This window comes from Aotus nancymaae, unplaced genomic scaffold (genome assembly GCF_030222135.1).
Source record: "Aotus nancymaae isolate 86718 unplaced genomic scaffold, 86718_ANA_hifiasm-v0.15.2.pri h1tg000092l, whole genome shotgun sequence".
Classification (NCBI taxonomy): domain Eukaryota; kingdom Metazoa; phylum Chordata; class Mammalia; order Primates; family Aotidae; genus Aotus; species Aotus nancymaae.
The window spans coordinates 9900546-9914463 of NW_026988507.1; the positions used below are offsets into that span (position 1 = coordinate 9900546).

At 35.3% G+C, this 13918-nt stretch overlaps 1 long non-coding RNA gene across 2 annotated transcripts; it reads right to left on the reverse strand.

Moving 5' to 3' along the window:
- Positions 1-586: 586 nt before the first annotated feature.
- LOC105726232 (uncharacterized) lies at positions 587-13209 on the reverse strand. Of its 2 annotated transcripts, none has more exons than XR_010339953.1 (5): positions 12909-13209; positions 11155-11334; positions 10893-10989; positions 2037-2239; positions 587-1176 (listed from the first exon to the last, which is right to left on the reverse strand). It is a non-coding gene; the product is annotated as an uncharacterized LOC105726232 (long non-coding RNA). The 2 variants fall into 2 exon arrangements; XR_010339952.1 differs by having other exon boundaries at positions 10893-11009.
- Between the last annotated feature and the right edge of the window lie 709 nt (positions 13210-13918).

Below are 13918 nucleotides of genomic sequence, written 5' to 3' on the forward strand. Positions count from 1 at the left end.
CAGGCTTCAGAGCAAATGTCTTCCAGGAATAACTAGGAAAGTGGGGCCCTGGGAAGGCGCTTCTCAGAAGCAACTCAGATTCTTGAAACCCTGTGTAGCTCAGGAGCAGAGACTGACAGGACTTCCTTCCTCATGCATGGACTAGGAGCAGGGCCAGAAAGACAGTGGAGAACTTTCAGCCATTTCGTGGATCTCTTATATGAACATCCCTGATTCTGTGAGATCCCAGGGAAGGATCCAGCCCCTAAATGACTGAGATGAAATTTCTTGACATCCTAGTAAAATAGTAGTTTGAAATTAGAATTTAGTTTATTTAAAGAATATAAGAACAGGAATTACGTGTGCACAATTGAGTGTACTCTATGACTGAGATCTGATCCTACTACTAAGATTTTTCTTAATGTAAAGAAATGCAAAAATTCTTTAGTGCTTCTGCAATGAACTCCATTCAACAAGTATTTATTGAAGCCTTTCTAAAGGCCAGGCATTCAGGATACCATGGTGAACTGGACAGATATGCCAGAGCTTGAAGCCTAGAAGCAGGATAAGCTAGTAAATAGGGAATTAAATACAGTGTGCTAAGACTAATGACCGGGTAAAGTAAGTTTCTTAGAGGAAACATAGGAGATCACTTAACTCAGACTTAGGAAGTCAGACAAGAGAATGATCTTCTAGGAAAAGGCTTGGAGAGAAGAGAGTGTTCACTAAGCACTGGAAGAAATAAAGAGAAACATGGAGTTCAAGGTGGGGGGCAGAGAAATGAGTCCTGGGAAGTCACCAACATCCAGGACCCTGATGGCCTTAACAGCAATGTTAAGGGACTAGGGCTTTTAAGTGATTGTTCAAACTTTCATATCTGGTATAAATTTTCATCAGGCTTCTAAAGAGGTTTTCATTCTTCATTGCATTTTACATATATTGGCTACAGCTATTGGTTCAACAGGAAAGGCATTGTGATTTGTACACTTGCTGATTTATATCTCAGAACTGTGCCATTCAGTAAGCAGTGAGAAGGTTTTATGGTTCACAAATGTTTTTAACCAGAAAAGAGCAGTTTCTAGTTACTGGCCACTACCTGAAAATGCCTCCTCACGGTACAGGATTCATTTCATTCTGTTTTGCTTCCTTTGTTGCAATATCAAACATCCCCATGATTGCAGCAGCTCCAGCCCACTTCTGTGTAAAATAAGGAAGGAGAAATTCACTTCTAGTTTCAATTTTGGTTCACATCATCAGCTTTTAATATTTCAGTTTTGAAAACAAGCCAACATTCAAAAACTAACCAAATTGAATGATTTACTAGGCGAGACAAAAGAGTTAAACCCATCCAGTGCTACACAGGCCCAGGCAACTTGGGGCTTAGCAATGCCAGATGGTTTGCCCAAGGATAGGATTAATTAAGCCCCCCTAAAGTCAAGATCTGATATAGTCATATTATTAAAACTTTCAGCTATGCCATGAGCATTTGGAAAATTAAGATAGCTTTAGCATTAACATCGTATTCACTACTTCGGATGCAAAGAGTGTTGCCTTAACCAATAGCTAAAAATTTCCATTTCCAAGGGCTTGGAAAGATTCCAGTGAATGCCTACCTTCAAAGAAGTTGGATGAACAAACCATTATTCAGCAGATTTTATATTCACAGTGTGCCACAGAATTATAGCTTAAAATTGAAAGAAGTTTATAAATCTTTAGGAACAAACAATGAATTCAAAAAGATATTTCAAACATTTTTTATACTCCTGAGTGGCACAAAGCTAATTGAAAAACAAAGTCCACCTACACAGTAATGTTACAGCTGTATAGAGAATAAAATTAGTTTAGAAGGCAATATGCTTTGGGGTTCATTTAGCTTGGTAATTGATCTAATCTTTCATTACATTTGAACTTTTTCAGTTTAGGTGAATTGAATTTGGGCTCCATAAGAGGGATTGCTGAAGAGTTTATAAATACTGTATTTTCCTTGTTCTGTAATGTACAGGAGTGCTGACTACTACGTCCTCACAACAAAATTCATATACAGAATGGTTTCTTACATCAACTACCACACGGTACAGGCTTCTGCGAGGGGACTAGGCAGTCAGTGTGAAGGGCATGCACAGCCAAAGACGTTTTGTGTTTCAATCTATAGTCCTCCAAGGCCAGTAAGTTCAGTTTTGCAGGAGTTGCTGGTATAACTTGGCAAGTCTTTGATTTCAATTATATCAGTGAGGTAGGAGCCATCACACACTCTGGCCATCTGCCAGGAAAAGAGACAAGACTGAACATTTTATGATGCAGCATTGCTATGTGACACAGAAGCAAAGCTTTAAACCACAATTACTCATTCCTTCACTGTAACTCTCCCAAGGTAAGATCCATTTAAAGCAAGAGATTGAGGAAAGCTCATCACCATGGCCTCTACCTTAATAAGCAAGGGAAAAGAGGTAACAATCTTTCACTCTGACAGTCATAGGCCTTAGAGTCTCTAGGCAAAACTAGGAGTATATAGAAAAGTGAGAAAAGAGATGGTGAAGTTAGACTTAACAGAAATTAATGCAATATGGAAATAAATCACAATATTAGAATATTATTTGTATCTTTTACTGAAAAGAAGCATTATTTGTGGAGCTGAATTAAAATGCAGAATTTCAGATTTAAAGCAAATTCAGCAAAAATCCTATTGAACACTAAGGACGTAACAAAAGAGATCACAAAATAATACACTAGTCACAATTCTATACCACACAGTTGTCTAAAAGAGACAGATTTGGAGAATATCATTTACCTGGGAATTTTTTTTGAGATGGGATCTCACTGTGTTGCCCAGGCTGATCTTGAACTCCTGGCAATCATTTCGTCTCGGCCTCTCAAAGTAATGGGATTACAGGCATGAGCCACTGTGCCTGGCCACCCTGGGAAATTATGAATCCTTAGAAGGCAATTATACAAAAGTGGGTCTAATGGATTTATCACAGTACCTTAATGAAATTAAGAAAAATAACAAAAAGTAACATGAGTAAAATATCTAGTACGATGTCTTAAAAATATGCTTAAAATGGATTTTGTTATTTATTACGTCTGGCACAATTCCAAGAAAAATGAATGTTTATATACCTGTGTCACTTGACTAAACTATACAGTTCTTTGCCTCCATTTTACTATAGATATTTTTAAAGACTGAATACAACATGAACACAGTACTTACTGGGTTTCTTTTTATTGGCATAAATTCTTACTATAAAGTATATCCTTAAAAAAGAACATACAGAATATCTGTATTTAGTGAGAATAATCCTCTAGAAACATTTAAAAAATCAATATTAGTAATTCTTACTCTTATAATTAGGTAGCATTAATTAAAATACAAACTCATGAATTTGTGAATAAGAGATATACCCTTAACATGGATCATAATTAATGGGAAAACCTTAGAGATACTTCTATTCACTTGAACCAGCTTATTGATGAGATACACTTTTATCATGCACCTCCTTTATTCTAGGCATTGTGACAGGTGCTGAAGAGTCAAAAAAGGAAAAAGCATGAGCTCTGCTCTCAAGAAGCTCAAACACTTTTATAATTTGTCATTAGGAACATGCTTCAGTGTCTAATGAGGCAAACAGCGATTGTTACCTAGCTTTCCTTTGGAAATTCTGGTAAGGGCATAAGATTAACAGAGATGGAGCAGTAATTATTTGAAAAAGCTTAATCATTTGTGACTGATATTTTTATGAGTCTAGAAAACCTAAAAGAGTAATTGCAAAAATTTTAGAATTAGTAACAGAGCTTAATAAAGCTGTAGAATAGAAGTTTTATGTTAAAATATTTACAGTATAACAATAGTTTGTAAAAAAAAAAATGGAAAAAATGATTTATATGAATAGGAACAAAGTAATAAATACAAAACAACACCGAGCATGATGGCTCACACCTGTAATCCTAGCACTTTGGGAAGCCAAGGCAGATAGATAGCTCGAGCCCAGGAGTTCAAGACCAGTCTGGGCAACATGGCAAAACCCCATCTCTACAAAAAATGCAAAAATTAGCCAGGCATGGTGCATGCATCTGTAGCCCCAGCTACTCAGGAGGCTGAGGTGGGAGGATCCCTTTAGCCCAGGGGGTTGAGGCTGTGGTGAGCTGTAATTGTGCCACTGCACTCCAGCCTGAGTGACAGAGTGAGACCCCGTCTCAAAAATTAAAAAAAAATTACAAGGCAAGACAAAAAAAAACTCTCTAGGAATTGCCCTAATAAGAAACGTCAGAGTCTATTAAACACATACATACACATACACACACCCAGAAAACATCATAAAACTATTCAAATACATAGTGAAGTTTAAATAGGTAGATATTCTACATTTCTGGATGAAAAAATTTAATATGATAAAGATGCATAAAAATATCATGAATTTATCCCTAATTTACCATGATTCCAAACAAAATGGCACTGGTTATATTATCATTAGTGGAATTAAACATGATGTTTTGAAAATTCATCTAGAAAAGCAAGTTTGTGAGAAAAGCAAATTTTGAAAAAAAAATTATAGGAGATTTTCTTTATAAGATATTAAAGTATATTATATCACAAAAATAATAGGCAATTTTTGCAAATATTGATAGGCAATGAAACATAATTGACAGATCTAAAACAGAGTTTAGCATACATGAGAACTTAATAAACATCATGAATCAATGGGGAACAAATTGTTATGTAAATAGTTCTAAAGAAACAATAAATTACTGGAAGAGTATATCAAGTTTACTTATCATATTAAATAAAAATCATTATTAAATTCCAGATGGATATGAAAACTATTTGTTTAAAAAAAAAAGAAATGTGGAAGTGCTTTCTGAGCACAAATGTCTTAAAAGTCCACCAGAAAGATTATTACATTTAATTGAATTTCTAAAAATTAAATTCCAGGAGCCTCTCTGAATGTATTCTGGTTTGGGAGCTGCCTGATTCATAAAAGAAAAAATAATTAATTAATTAAGGTCGGTGCATAAAAATATACTAAAATTTATTTGGCAAAGGACAGAGGGAATGTATTCGAAAAGCAGATGATGAGTAAAAAGTTTTCTTTACTTTTTTCTTTTCTCTTTCTTTCTTTCCTTTAACAAATCTGTATTAAGTTTTGGCCAACACTGTGTAGAAATTAAGATTCAATGGCAGACATAGGTTTAGTTCCCAGGACTGCTGCTGTCCACAGGGTACCTCTGTGGGAACTAGAGAAAAAGGCACCCCGGCTGAATGCAGATTGTGGAATTAAGAAGGGGTGGATTTCAGGCTCCACTAGCTATCCTCAGTTTTTGCCCCTGGGCAATAAATTTGCACGGCTCTATTTGGATACATTCCAGTTCTGCTCACAACCTAACAGGCAAAAATGTCAATTAAACAATTACTATATAAAGATGCAAAGCAATACAGAGTAGGGGGCTCTTAACCAGAACTGAGGAGGGCCGGAAGGGGTAGTTGACAGAAATGGTAATTCAGTTAAGAAGTTAAGATTGAGCAAGATTTGCACATAGAGACATAGCAGCATGTGTATCAAGATGAGATCTTCATTCCATAATGAGCTTTTGCAACCAATAAAAAAATACTGGCATCACAAAATAAACTGAGGCAAAATACACTGATATTAACAAAACATTAACTTAAAAGCATGAAAAATTTTATCTTCTCAAGTAATCAAATAAACACAAATTGAACCAGCAATGGCAATACTAATTTTCTTCTATATAATTGATAATATTTGATAATATGTGTTAATATGTGATAATATGTGTTAATATGTGATAATATGTGCCTTGAAATAACTCATACCCCTTGTTCACATAATTCTTTTTTAAACTCTAATATCAAATAAAAACAATAATAGAAATGCAAAGATTAAATGTAAAGGCATTCATGATCAAACATTATGGATGCCATCACTGAAGAATGAATAAACAAAATGTTGTATACCTATACAATGGAATATTATTCAGCCATAAAAAGTAATGAGGCTGGACAAAGTGGTTCATAGATTGCCTGTAATCCCAGCCCTTTGGGAGGCCAAGATGGGGATTACTAGAGCCCAGGAGTTTGAGGTTAACGTGAACTACAATGGGCCCTGTATTAATCCATTCTCACACTGCTCTGAGGAAATACCCAAGACTGGGTAATTTATAAAGGAAAGAGGGTTGATTTACTCACAGTTATGCATTGCTGGGGAGGATTCGGGAAACTTACAATCATGGCAGAAGGCAAAAGAGAAGCCATCTCCTTCTTCAAAGGGCGGCAGGATGGAGTGAGTGCCCGGAGAAGGGGGAAGCCCCTTATAAAACCATCAGATCCCGTGAGAAAGAGCTCACTCCCACGAGAACAACATGGGGGAGACTACTCCCAAGATTCCATTATCTCCACCTTTTCCCTCCCTTGTCATGTCTGGATTATGGGGATTGTGGGTACTACAGTTCAAGGTGAGATTTTGGCTGGCGACACAGCCAAACCATATCGGCCCCTCTCAACTTCAGCCTAGGCAACAGAGTGATAATCAGTCTTTAAAAGGAATGACATTTTGACACATGCTACATCACGGACAATTCTTGAACACATTGTGCTATATGAAAGAAGACAGTCACAAAGGACCAAGTAGAGAAGTGGTTGCTTGGGGTTGAGGGACAGGGAGAGACTAGGATGAGTGGATAGGGGGATGGTAACTAAAGGGTACAGGGGTTCGTTTTGGAGATGATGAAAATGTTCATAAGTTGATTGTGGTGGTGGTTGCACAGATTTATACATATAATAAAAAACACATAAAAGTGCACTTTGAATGAGTGAATTGTATAGTATATGACTCACGTCTCAATATAGCTGTTTGAAAACAGTATGTATGATAGCAAAAAATAAAAAAGAAAACCCTAATACCCCCCAAAAATATACAAATGGTTTGACAATATCATGTTACAAGTATAAATTAGAATATGTGTAAAACACTGCATAATATGATGTTAAAGTATGAAAACAGTGTATTATTTATTTCTATACATCACATTGACATAGATTAGTTATTTTTGGGTGCTGGTATTTGTGGATGATTTTTATCTCTTCCTTATTTTTTTTGCTCATTAAAACTGTTTCGTAGCATAGGCATCTATTTTTACAATTAAAAGAAATGACACAGTAGAAAAAAGATTGAAACAAATTTGAATAAAAAGTTAAGAATGCCTGAAACTAAACTTCTGGGAGAAGAATATAGATAAAATATTAAAAAATAATAGTTCATTGGGTTTCTTTCATGTTTGTTCCCCTTTTCAAAAAAAAACATACTATATTTTACACAATTAACTTTATGCCCTACACTTCTTGTGGTGAGCCATGGCTATTTAAAACTTTTTTTTCTCACATTAGTCGTTCAGAAAAAATAGCAAGCTGTTCACAAATGATATACAGCTCTAAAAATCCTACTTTCTTCTTGTGATCTGAGCCTATAAAGAAAAAAACATAGCAGAGTGATTCAATGGGCTCTTCATAATAAGTGTCAGAGGGAGACTTCTAAGGTGCTGATACAGTTAGAATTGAAAAACAATGTAAAGAACTACTAAAAGAATCTTGAAACCATAATACAACATTGAGAATTATTTAAGCAGATCTTCCTCCCTATGTGTGGAGTTAAGCAGCTTTAAAAGCAATCTTTTCTAACATCATCTTTATCGTGTCCAAATGGAAAGAACATGCTGTGGTTATGTACAGAAATACCTATAGTTTTAGAAATTCATATGTAAGGGTGGAACAACATGCCTATTATTTGCTTTAAATGCTTCAGTAAAAGGAAAGAAAGGGGAAAAAATAGATGTATGAACCATATATGACAAAATACTGATAATTATTCTGGGTTATTGAAATATTTGGGTTTATTTTATGTTTTGAACATTTGTATAACATAATATATTTTAAGTGGAAGGGATATTTTAAATTTCTTTAAAAGACTGTATGAATAATTGAAAGAAAAAGATGAATAAATTACATGAGGCATAGAGAAAGCTTACGAATCTTAGTTAACGTAAGTATATTAAAGATGCTTAAATGTTGTGTTGTGACTCCAAACAAAGGTAAGCCATGTGAAAAAGAAAATTTGCTTGTAAGCTAGAAGAGGTCCTAAGATTGTCCCAAAACAACATAAATAATTTTCCTTGTCTTGTTTCTGATCTTAAAGGAAAATCTCTCGACTTTCTATCACTGAGTAGGATGTTAGCTGTGGGTTTGTAATGTACGGTCTTTATTGTATTGAGGAACATTGTTTCTATACCTAATTTGTTCAGACTTTTCATTATAAAAGGATGTTAAATTTTTTCAAGTGCTTTTCTGCATCTATTGAGATCATCATGTGATATTTATCCTTCATTCTGTTAATGTTGTATATCACATTTATTGATTTGTGTATGTTGAACAACCCTTTAATCCCAGTGATTAATCCCTCTTGATCAATGTGCTCTTTGCTAGAAATTGATGAGGATTTTTGCATGTATGTTTGCCATGGATGTTGACCTATAATTTTCTTTTCTTACAGGGTACTTGTCTGGCTTGGTCTCTGTGGCCTCATAAAATGAGTTTAGATGTATTTCCTCCTCTTCAATATTTTGAAAAAGTTTAAGAAAAATTGACAATTCTTCTTTACATGTTTGGTAGAATTCACCAGTACAGCCATAAGGTCCTGGGCTTTTCTTTGATGAGAGATTTTTGATTAGTAATTAAATCTCCTTACAATTATAAATCTGTCTAAATTTTCCATTTCTTCATGATTTGGCGTTGGTAGATTATATATTTGTAAGAATTTAGTCATTTCTTCTAGGTTATCCAGTTTGTTGGCATATAATTGATCATAGCAGTCTCTACTGATTCTTTGTATTTCTTTATACTGTCTTCTGTCATTTCAGATTTTATGTACTTGAGACTTCTTTCTTTCTTTCTTAGTCTAGTTAAAAGTTTGTGAATTTTGTTTGTCTTCAAAAACTCAACTTTTATTATTAATTTTTTCTATTGTTATTCTAGGTTCTGTTTTATTTATTTCTGCTCTGATCTTTATTATTTCCTTTCTTCTACTAACTTTCAGCTCAGTTTGTTCCCTCTCTGAGCTAAGTAGTGCCTCTTCTGAGGCATCTTCCTACCTGAGCTTCCTAAAGTGCTAGGATTATAGGCATGAGCTACCACAGCTGCCCCATTCTCTCTTTTTTTTTTTGTTTTTAATATCAGGTAGTTTATTCAACCTTTATTTAAGTTCTTCCACTCTAAAATTTGGGTAACAAATGCTAATATTTGATAAGCAATGTGTATATGAAACAAGTCGAATACTCAATGAATATTTTTAAATAATAAAGATATTTCTTCTCTATTTCAGACATGCTATAATTCCAATAAAAAGTTGCTAAATTATATTGGTTATTATAAAATTTAATTTTCCAAAATATTTCTTGTTTGTTTCTTTATTGTATTTTGTTTTGAGACAGGGTCTTGCTCTGTCACTCAGATTGGAGTACAGTGACATGATCACAGCTTACTGTAGCCTCAAACTCCAGGGCTCAAGCAATCCTCCCACCTCAGCCTCCCAAGTGGCTAGGACTACAGGCTCATGCCAAAATGTCTGACTAATTTGTTTTCTTCTAGTTTGTAGAGATAGGGTCTTGCTGTTTTGTCCAGGCTGGTCTTGAACTTCTGGACTCAAGCAATCCTTCTGCCTCAGCCTCCCAAAGTGCTGGGCAAGTGCAAGCCACCGTGCCTGGCCAGTATTTCTTTTGAAACTACCATATTTTGTGCTTGAGACTTACTTTGAGACGATAACACTTTCTGCAGAGAGCATTTACTGGGAGTTACATTGGTCCTTAAGGAATTGGGAACCCTTTGGTTTTTGCTGGCTGGAACCCACCCTGAGCTCATCCACTGATGGCCTGCCTGTGTCTCAGCTGCTGACCATTATTCTCCCTACAGCATCAGCATCCCATTGCCAGGAGATTCTTCCAAAAATGCATGAAAATTGCTGGGGTGTTGATTTTTTATTTTAATATCTTTGGAAGGAAAGAAATGCAAAGTATGAGCATTGCAACATTTTAAAATAGGCTTTTATGATTCAGCAGCATCTAAGGAAAAAACTATATTTATCGTTGATTCCCGATTGTTCTTCAACAACAGTTTAAGATTTACTGCTTTGTTGTCAAAGAAATATTTTCAAATAACTTCTGTATATTTATTTTCATATCTCTGTAACTGAAGCAAGGAACCCAAAACCAAAAGCACTTTGAACCAGTTTTAAATATGAAACATGAAATTTGGCATTAGCATCTAGTATGACATTTTTTCTATAGTAAATGCTTGAAAAGCATACATAAAATAAATTGAAAAATAACCCAAAATAAGTGGCCCTAGAATTTAGCAGTATTAAAGATGTATTTGGAAAGATAAGAAGTGGAGACTGAAACCTATATTGAGTACAGTTGACTCTTTAATAATATTTTTGTTTTGTTTATATGAGTTTGAGTTACTAAATAATACTGAGTTATTTGAAAATTTAATTTCCCAAAATGCTTTCTTTTTTGTTTCTTTTTTGTGTTTTGTTTTGAGACAGGGTCTTTCTTTGTCACGTGGGTTGGAGGGATTAGTGGTGCTGACCTCCCTATGCAGTAAAAACTCTATGTATAACTTTTGACTCCCCCAAAATTTAACTGCTAATAGTCCACTTTTGAAAGTAACTGTTTATGTTACTTATAACATAAACAGTTGTCTGGGCATAGTGGCTCATGCCTGTAATCCCAGCACTTTCTGAGGCTGAGTCAGGAGGATCCCTCGAAGCCAAGAGTTTGAGACCAGCCTGGTAACATAGTGAGACCCTGTCTCTACAAAAAGTTAAATATTAGCTAGGTGTTGTGGTGCTCACCTGTAGTCTTAGTTACTCAGGAGGCTGAGGTGAGAGAACGGCTTGAGCCAGGAGTTCAAGTCTGCAGTGAGCTAGGATGGTGTCGCTGCATTCCAACCTGGGGGACAAAGCAAGACCCTGTCTCAAAAAAAATTAATAGTTGATTAATACATATTTTGTAGTTATATGTAGTATATACTGTATTCTTACAATTAAGTAGGCTAGAGAAAAGGAAATGTTAAGAAAATCGTAAGGAAGAAAAAATAGATTTACTGTTCCTTACATGGAAGTGGATCATCATAAAGGTCTTTATCCTTACTGTCGCCATGTTAAGCAGGCTACGGAGAAGAAGAGGTGGAGTTGGACTTCCTGTCTCAGGGGTGGCAGCAGTGGAAGAAAACTTGCATAGAAGTGAACCTGTGCAGCTCAAATCTCTGTTGTGCAAAGGTCAACTATAGTTAGTCTGGAAACAACAACAAAAAATGTTATCATGTACATAAAAGCTCTTAAGTATCCTACACAATATTATGTCTCTGGATACTAACTCAGAATTAAAGTAAAAGACATTGTGAATGTAGTATTTATTTTGGTGAATTATGATCATGTCACTGTACTCCAACCCAAGTGATAAAGCAAGACCCTGTCTCCAAACAAAACACAACAAAAAACAAAAAATATTTGGGAAAATTAAATTTTAAAATAACTCAATATCACTTAATAACTCAAAGATTAAATAACACACAGCTGATGAGCAGCCTGGGATTCCAGCAGGTGCAGTCTGGATGAAGAGCGTGTGCTCTAAATCACTGTATGAAACTGCATCATATAAACAAAACAGGATGAACTCTCCTCTCTGGTTCCATGTCTCTCATTTTTGTCAGTTAAACCTCAGGTGTCCTCACAGCCTGTCCTCTCTTCAATTTCATTAACTGTGTCAACTCAAAGCTTTCTGGCTAATGTCCCCAATAATCTATCAAAACCACTCCCACCAAGACCAGCAATGACTTCACAGAACAGTGTGGAAAGAGGATGGGCTTTAGAACGCTACAGGCCTGAATTTACATCCCAGCAAGTTATTTAACATCGATAATCTTTAGTTTTACCTCATGCAATTGTTGAGAGATCAAATGAGGTAACAGATTCGAAACACCTGGCACATTTTCATTTGAAATCATAATAATATTAATGATATTATTGACCATTAAGCAACATTTGATATGAACTATTCTTCCTTTCTTGAAACAATCTGTACCTTTGGCTTTTAGGAATCCACTCTGCTCTGGCATTCTCCCAATTTTCTAGAAAATTATTTTTCTATTTCATAATTTTATCTTCATTTGCTTAAATCCCAAATATTGATATTCCCCAAGGTTTTATTTTTGACACTTTTCCCTTCTTCCTTGAGATCAATGATTCTTAATTTACGTGTGTAGGAAAAGAGGGTAAAGGAGAATTAAAGGGCCCGGTCAGAATTACTAGAAGAGTTTTTTCAGACTACATATCTTCCATCCCTGACCCACAGGTGATTCTGATATATCCCCCTTAGGGCATAACATAGTATATTTTAACTTGTTGTGATAACTAGTCTTTCTAGATTTATAAAGGCTTAGTGTTTCTTTGATTTTTTTGGCACACATAAATGCACGTCTAAATATACTCTACGACAAACGTGGAGGAAGTTGTTTTCTTCCTCTCCACACATTCCTTTCTTGGGTCATAAAATCGATACTGTATTTTACCAAATCTTCTTGCATTTTAAGAAGTACTAGTGACCTTCCTTCAATATTTACCCTTCCTTGGGGATGTTCTAGGGAAAAAGCTGCCATCATTCTCTTCACCCTTTTACTTCCCAAAACAAAAGAGATTTATTTAATAGGAAAATTGGGGAGAAACTGATATCTATTGCCCCATGTTTCTTTACTGGACAAATTAGTGTATTAAATATCATTGCCTGTAAGTGATCTTATTTCTTGGAGCTAATTATTCCCCCCCTCCCTCCCTCTCTCCTCCTCCTCCTCCTCCTCCTTCTTTTCTTACAGGGTACTCATCTTGCTTTGGTCTCTGCATAATGGTTTCGGTTTCTTCTTCTTCTTCTTCTTCTTCTTCTTCTTCTTCTTCTTCTTCTTCTTCTTCTTCTTCTTCTTCTTCTTCTTCTTCTTCCTCTTCTTCCTCCTCTTCCTCTTCCTCTTCTCTCTTTCTCTCTCATAGGCTCTTATAAACCTGTGCATGCTTACACACACACACACACACACAGGTGTATATGGAAAGAGAGAGAGAGAGAGAGAGACCAGATGATGCATGCACAGAGGAAAAACCACGGGAGGACACAGTGAGAAGGCAGCCAGCCACCTACAAGACAAGGAGAGAGGCTCAGATGATGACTAACCTGCCGGCATGTTTTTCTTTGACTTTCAGCATCCAAGACTGTGATAAAATAAATTTCTGTTCTTTAAGCTACCCAATTTGTGGTGTTTTGTTTTGGCAACCCCAGCAAACTAATATAAGGTTGTTATGAATATTAAAAGTTAATATATATAAAGTGTCTGGCAATATACATTTCTTATTGTTATTGCTTCCATCAAAATTCAGTTTTTGTATATCTTGAATTCTTAGAGCTCACTTCATTCTTATATGTAATTAGATTTACTAGTTTACTGTTTTTCCTTTCTGGTAGTTTGTAAGCCTCCGAAAGAATGAGGCACCAAGTTGGCCTGTTCAAATAGAAAAGTGATTTGAACATATTATGGACTAAATAAATGTTTATTCAATTAATGAAGGCCTCATGACCAATGTAGCTGCTCTGTCAAATTAGTTTTCCTAAACATGGGCCAATTGATTTGAGCATTTCTTCTTTCCCACTTGTCACTAAATTCATGTTCCATTTACTTAAAAACAACAAATTATATTTAAGGATACAATGTAGATTACAGAACTGAATCTTATCTTTCTACTGACCTTACAGAAATATGTCGAATAAGAAATGAAGGAAATAGTTACAAAGAATATGATGACAGAATGTTTGGGTAAAGATAGAAAAAACATCTGAG